Raw genomic sequence first — 5,702 nt, 5'->3', positions numbered from 1 at the left:
TTTTAAGAAGTTTTCCCTTTCAAACTCCCATATTGCAAAACTGTCCTCCAGTTTGGATAATCTATCCTTACTTTCTTTCAAGCAGTTTTGCAGTCTTTCCATAGAGTTTTTAATTTCCTGGTGATTTCTTTGAATCTACTTTATGCATTCTATATTTTTTTATATTCTTCATCAAATGGTTCTCTCCTTTGGTTGAGTTCCTCCCTTCTTGCATCTGTGTCTGTTTGAGGGATGCTTAGCATCTGTTTTATTAATCTTCTTATATCTTGCTTTACTTGGCTAAATATTTCACTTTTGAACTCGTCTATGAGGTCCCAAAGATATCTTTTTATGTCCACTGGTGCCATGTCTGATATTGTATGTTTGCTGTCCTCATTCTCCTTTGTATTTACCTGTCCTGGGTCAGTGTTCTCAGGGTTGGGACCTGGGGACTTTTGTTGTTGCTTCCTCTTCCCATCTTTTTTGTTTCTTCCAGGAGGCCCCAGTTTCTTTCTTTGTTGGTTCTTCTGAAGCATGCTGGCTAGGTGGCCCTTCCCACTGCAGTGTGCTAGTGAGTTGCAAACAGGGCAGCATATGCTGGCCTCTCCCCTCTGGGTCAGTCAACCTGCTGAGGCCTTCACTGCATTAGTGTGCACCGCCACCGTAGGGAATTGATTTCAGATAACCTATTGGGTCTCAGCCAGGTTGCATAACCCAGGCCAAGCTCACTCCATCAATCCCGTTCAGGGAGGGAACAACTGACTGAAGTCACTGCTGCCTCTTGTTCTTGACAGTTCTGCCCAGTCCCAAAATGTCATCTGTTGGAGCCTCCTTCTCTGTGGAATGGTTTTATTCCCATCACTCACCACAGGTCGATGCAGGTTCCCCACTAGCTCAGTTCTCTGTTCAGCTCAGTGACCCCCAACCTTAGTGTGACTGCGTCTCCAGTGAGTCAGAGTGGTGGGATTTCCAATGGCTCAGTAAGTCATTGCCACTTGGATTTGGGCCCTGCAGTGGGAGCACTGAACCTTCAGCTGTTCTAATAGTAGCGCCGGGACAATATGTTTGGTTGGTTCTTCTCAGGACGAGAGAATTCATTGCTCTCTGTTTGAGACTCCCCACGCTGTATTATGTTGAATTAAGCTGACTATCTCAGGGAGCCTCTGTAGCTTGCTGTTATCCACCATCTTTGCTCCTCCTTCTAAGACATTCTTTAATTTCATCCTTCTTTTTGACATACTGATTGTTCATATGTAATTCATTTAAAAATTGCATAATACTCTAATTCCCATTATTATTTTCTTCTTTGTTATAAATTATTTAAAATGTGTTTTTAAATTTCCAATAAAGCAGATTTTTATTTAGGTCTTTTTGAAAACTTCTCTGTGTTAGCTCTTCTTCTGCTGGGACATCATACCAAACAGCCACAATTTAAAAGAGAAGATGAAGTTAGCTTACAGTTTGGGGGAATTCAATCCCTGGTTTCTGGCTGCCAGGCTGAAATACCATGGCAGAAGAGCTTGGTTGAGCAAAGCTGCTTAGTTCATGGTGACCAGGAAGCAGAGCAGGAAGATAGTGCTACACAAGAAGAGGGGAGGGACCAGATATAGTACTCAAGATCAAGGCTCTGTGATGTACCCAGATACACCCAAAACTGTGTTTTGCTAACTCCTGGGCTTCCCCTAAGCCAATCACATTGATACAATCAAGCTTAACCATTACATTATCTTTATTACATTGTAGGCTGAGGACTTGGGCTATGGAGTCTTTGAAATTTGTTAGATTTGTTTTGTAGCTTAATACATGGTTAATTTTTGTAAATAGACAAGTTGTTGGATGCAGTGTTCTATAATATGTACTTTAGATCAGGGTTGTTGTTTGTTCAGACCTATGTACTTGCTGTTCTGTGCTTGATCTATGGAGTGTATGAACATATAAATTTCTCTTAGTGATATCTCAATTTTGTATATATGCATTTTGAAGGTATAACACCTACTTAAGAGTTTAAAATTGTCACATACTCCTTGTGAACTGAGATTTTTACTAGTATGCTGTGGTCATCCCTATTTCTAATAATGCACTTTACTTTAGTGTCTATTTTGTATGTTAGTATTACTTCATCAGGTTTCTTTGGCTTATATTTGCTCTGAATGAAATGCCTTCCAAGCACAAAAAAGAAAACAAAACAAACAAACAAAAAAAGAAAATGCATTGTTAGTCTAATACTGGATGGTGAGGGGAAATTTAATTTTTATTTTCTTTATTTTTTTTCAGTTATCTTTTTTTTTTTTTTTTTATTTAAGAGGAAAAAGAGAAAAACACAAAACAGAACAAAGCAGTGTAAGGTTACACATAATACATAACTACAAAAAAAAAACATAACAGTAAGAAATCACCTGTTAATAGATTACATAATATCATCTTGGAAATAGTTGCTCAAATCACAGTATCAAAGAATACAATAAGCTTAATACTTTCATAGTTAGGAAGCTTACAATGACAAAGTTTAATTTTAAAAATGATTGAGTTGAGCGAGAGAGATCCTTCTTTCTAGATAGGCTCAGTGTCTTGAGCCTGGGTCTCAAATGACGAGATAGGCGTATGCCAAAGTTACTATGTTTACACAAGCAGCTTTTAGCTCTGGCACTTGGATGAGATCATTATTTTTTAAGTTTTCTTTAACATTTGATAAAAACTGTGTATAATAAGTTTTTACTGTATTTTACATAAGATAGCCCACTACAGAAATTAACACAGATTAGAAGACACCTGGTGAAGGAGGGTCTGGTCCTGTGGGATATTTCTCAGAGGATAAAAGTCAGAGTTCAGTTGGGGAAAAGGGCTCAGATTGCTCAATCAAGTGGACGCGATGAGGAGAAGCTGAAATGTAGGTCTTTGTCGTAGATAAGCAGATGCTGGGACCACCAGTATTTCAAAGGCACAGCCCCTGCCCAGTCATCCATGTGGATTCTTGCCCATGACTTAGCAAATACTGTTCCAAAGATGTCTTTTCCACTAGGCAAAGTCTCAAACATTCATTCAATGCTCTTTGCCCAGAATGGGAAGAAACCCACAACTTTTGGAGCCTACTGACCCATTTTCCCCCAAATTTGATCGTAGCATTCTTTAACGCAGAAGGAAAGTAAGGCAGAGCTTAAATAAGAGATGACCAGAGATACTTATTTGAAAAACAGGAAATTCAAATTCACCAAATCAAATACTTCCTAGAATAAAGTGTCAACCAATAAAAGGGGCTTCTGGTTTCCTGTTCACAGTAGCCAATCCACATTGAGGCCATCATGCACAGATTTGCTCAGAATTTTGTGATTCCTGGGATCGGCACCCATCTCCAGCCATCTGCACCTGGCCGGATATATCCACTGCACCTTCAGCAATTTCTTTGGTTGAATGATCTCCAATGGTCAGTGAAGGATCAGAAAGCAAGGAGGGCACTGCCTACTGTCACCTACAACATCCAAGTCATCCCTGGGCTCCCATAGTGAACCCCCAGAGGGCTGGAGCTTGGCAGCACTCCAGGACAGATCCATGGTGCCGGCTCCCAGATTGTCCTACACAGACAGCGCCAGCTCAGGCTTCTGCATCTGAGAAGGCAGTGCACAGCAGGAGTCCTCGGAAAGACTCACAAGAGCTGCTTCATTGCATGGGACTTCTTCAAACCCCTGGAAGTATTTGAAGAGAACTTCATTTGTATCCTGAGAAATATGGGTGAGGCAGTGTCTGGTCATTGGAAGGGATCAATCAGAGAGGATTGGAAGGACAAATGTCATCCACAAAGGCCAAGCACCTCCGACTGGAACTAGTGCTGTGGCCTGCTGGGCAGCACCATCTGTGGCAGCATCCTGTGTTCCTTCACAGGACTCTGTGCAGTAAGGCTTCCGCTCTGCAGCACTGGTAATAGCACCAGAGACCTTCTAATCTTTTTAAATTCGCTTGTCCTTTGGCTACAAGTCCCTCTGGGCCAGGCAGGGGACTGCTGCCTACAGATGTGTGGTCCACTGTGCAGCTGTACAAGGACTGGTGCTTCTCCTCCTTGAGCAGACACTGAGGCCGTTTAAACAATCAATGTACCGAAACTGCAAATGAATGAACTTCTCACTCATAATCAGGGCCACTTCTTGGGCTGTGTAGACACCAGCATGTCCAGGTTTGGCCGACTCACTAAGGACACTTTCTGGAATCTGGCGTGAGATCCTTTCATAGTTGGCCTTTAGCTGAACTCACCTGGCATGACAGTGCTTCATCTGCAGTACCTGGGTTGCTCCTATCTGAGCATGAAGTGTTAGGGAATTCCTATGGGCATGGTCAGCACAGAAGGACACACCATCTTTCTTCTCTGGCTTTGGGGCAGCATTAGTGCATCTTTTCCCATTCTTCATAGATACATAACTACACCAAGGGGTGCATTCTCATCTTTGAGAATATGCTCAATGCAAAACTCCTGTCATTTCAGGGAAGGCTGAGAGCATGGGCGATGAGTGAATAAACAAGACAGGGGCTCCTGGGACCTGGGCACTGGTGTGATCCTCCCCCGGTTGGTTGGCATGATGCAAACCCTGGTCTTGTTCATATCAAAACTTCCAGGACTCGCCAGCCTGCACACCCTGCCCCTGCTCCCTGCCTTTCTGAGGTCTTTCTTGACTGGTTTAAAAAAAAAGCACCAAATTGATATTCTGTTTTTCCTATTGCATTGTGTATTATCAGAAATGAAAAGATGTGAAGTGTTGCTGGGAAGAACTGATAATCCCCCATGAGTTTTAAAACCAGAGCTATAAGTCTGAACCTATGAATCAAGTATTTATCAATCTACTTAGTGCTTCGAGCTGTTGGGAAGCAGGGACCTCTTTCTTCCTGGGAGCAGGGAGCTGCAGACAATGAGGCAGTAAATTCCATCAGGTGGAAGGGATGGGATGCTGCAAGCCAGGCCCAGCCTCAGGACATCGGGAGGTGTTAAGAGCCTCAGGGCGTCCCAGATTGAACACAATACCTCTGGCACCCAGTTTTTGGGCCCATGGAGTGCTAGCCGGTAGCATCAGGTCAAACTGCTTTACTAAGTGGAAATATCTTCACAAACACCAGTCCTTGAACAATCCTGTTTGGAACACATTGTTGTCCCGGTGGAAATTGTGTTACTTAGTGTACTCCACACATTCTCACCACCTTAGTATGTCTTCTTGGTCAGCAAAGGCTGTGCAACTAATGACCTTGTCCACAACTTTCCCAGCTATTATTTTGGATACAGTTTCAGTTTTATCCCTTGCACTCCACAAGACTCGGATTAATAATAGAATTAAATGTGAGACAGAGATTAGGCATGGCGAGGCCTCTATCTTGCTTGCAAGGAAGTTGTTGAGGTAAGTGGTTCTCGCAGCTGGAAGCTGGACATGGAAATATAGCACAGGAGATACAGCTTCCACTTAGTAGCCCTACCAGTGATTTGGAAACTCCTTGTCTCAATAATAAAGTTCTTTTTGTTTTTACTATTTCAATTGGGTTTTGCTGATGTAGTTGTGCTCTGATAAATGTATCCATGGTACAGAAGAGGAAACTCAGGCTGAGAGGTGGAAAGTGACTTTCTGAAAAAATAGGTGTCACGGTTGGACAGGGAGCCTGTGCCCTTTAATGCCAAGGCAAGGTTCCTTTGGCAGCATGACAAGTATCAGATTCAAGGGCCACACAACAGAAGCCCCTACAGCCATTGTGAT

The 5,702-nt window shown here is 42.7% G+C and overlaps 1 pseudogene; it reads right to left on the bottom strand.

Moving 5' to 3' along the window:
- Window positions 1-3,216: 3,216 nt before the first annotated feature.
- Window positions 3,217-4,567, bottom strand: LOC100715304 (KAT8 regulatory NSL complex subunit 2-like; annotated as a pseudogene).
- Window positions 4,568-5,702: the final 1,135 nt, after the last annotated feature.

Source organism: Cavia porcellus, unplaced genomic scaffold (assembly GCF_034190915.1).
Source record: "Cavia porcellus strain 051 isolate PalLab524CR breed Dunkin Hartley unplaced genomic scaffold, mCavPor4.1 scaffold_17, whole genome shotgun sequence".
Lineage (NCBI taxonomy): Eukaryota > Metazoa > Chordata > Mammalia > Rodentia > Caviidae > Cavia > Cavia porcellus.
This window is presented reverse-complemented; position numbering and strand designations above follow the sequence as displayed.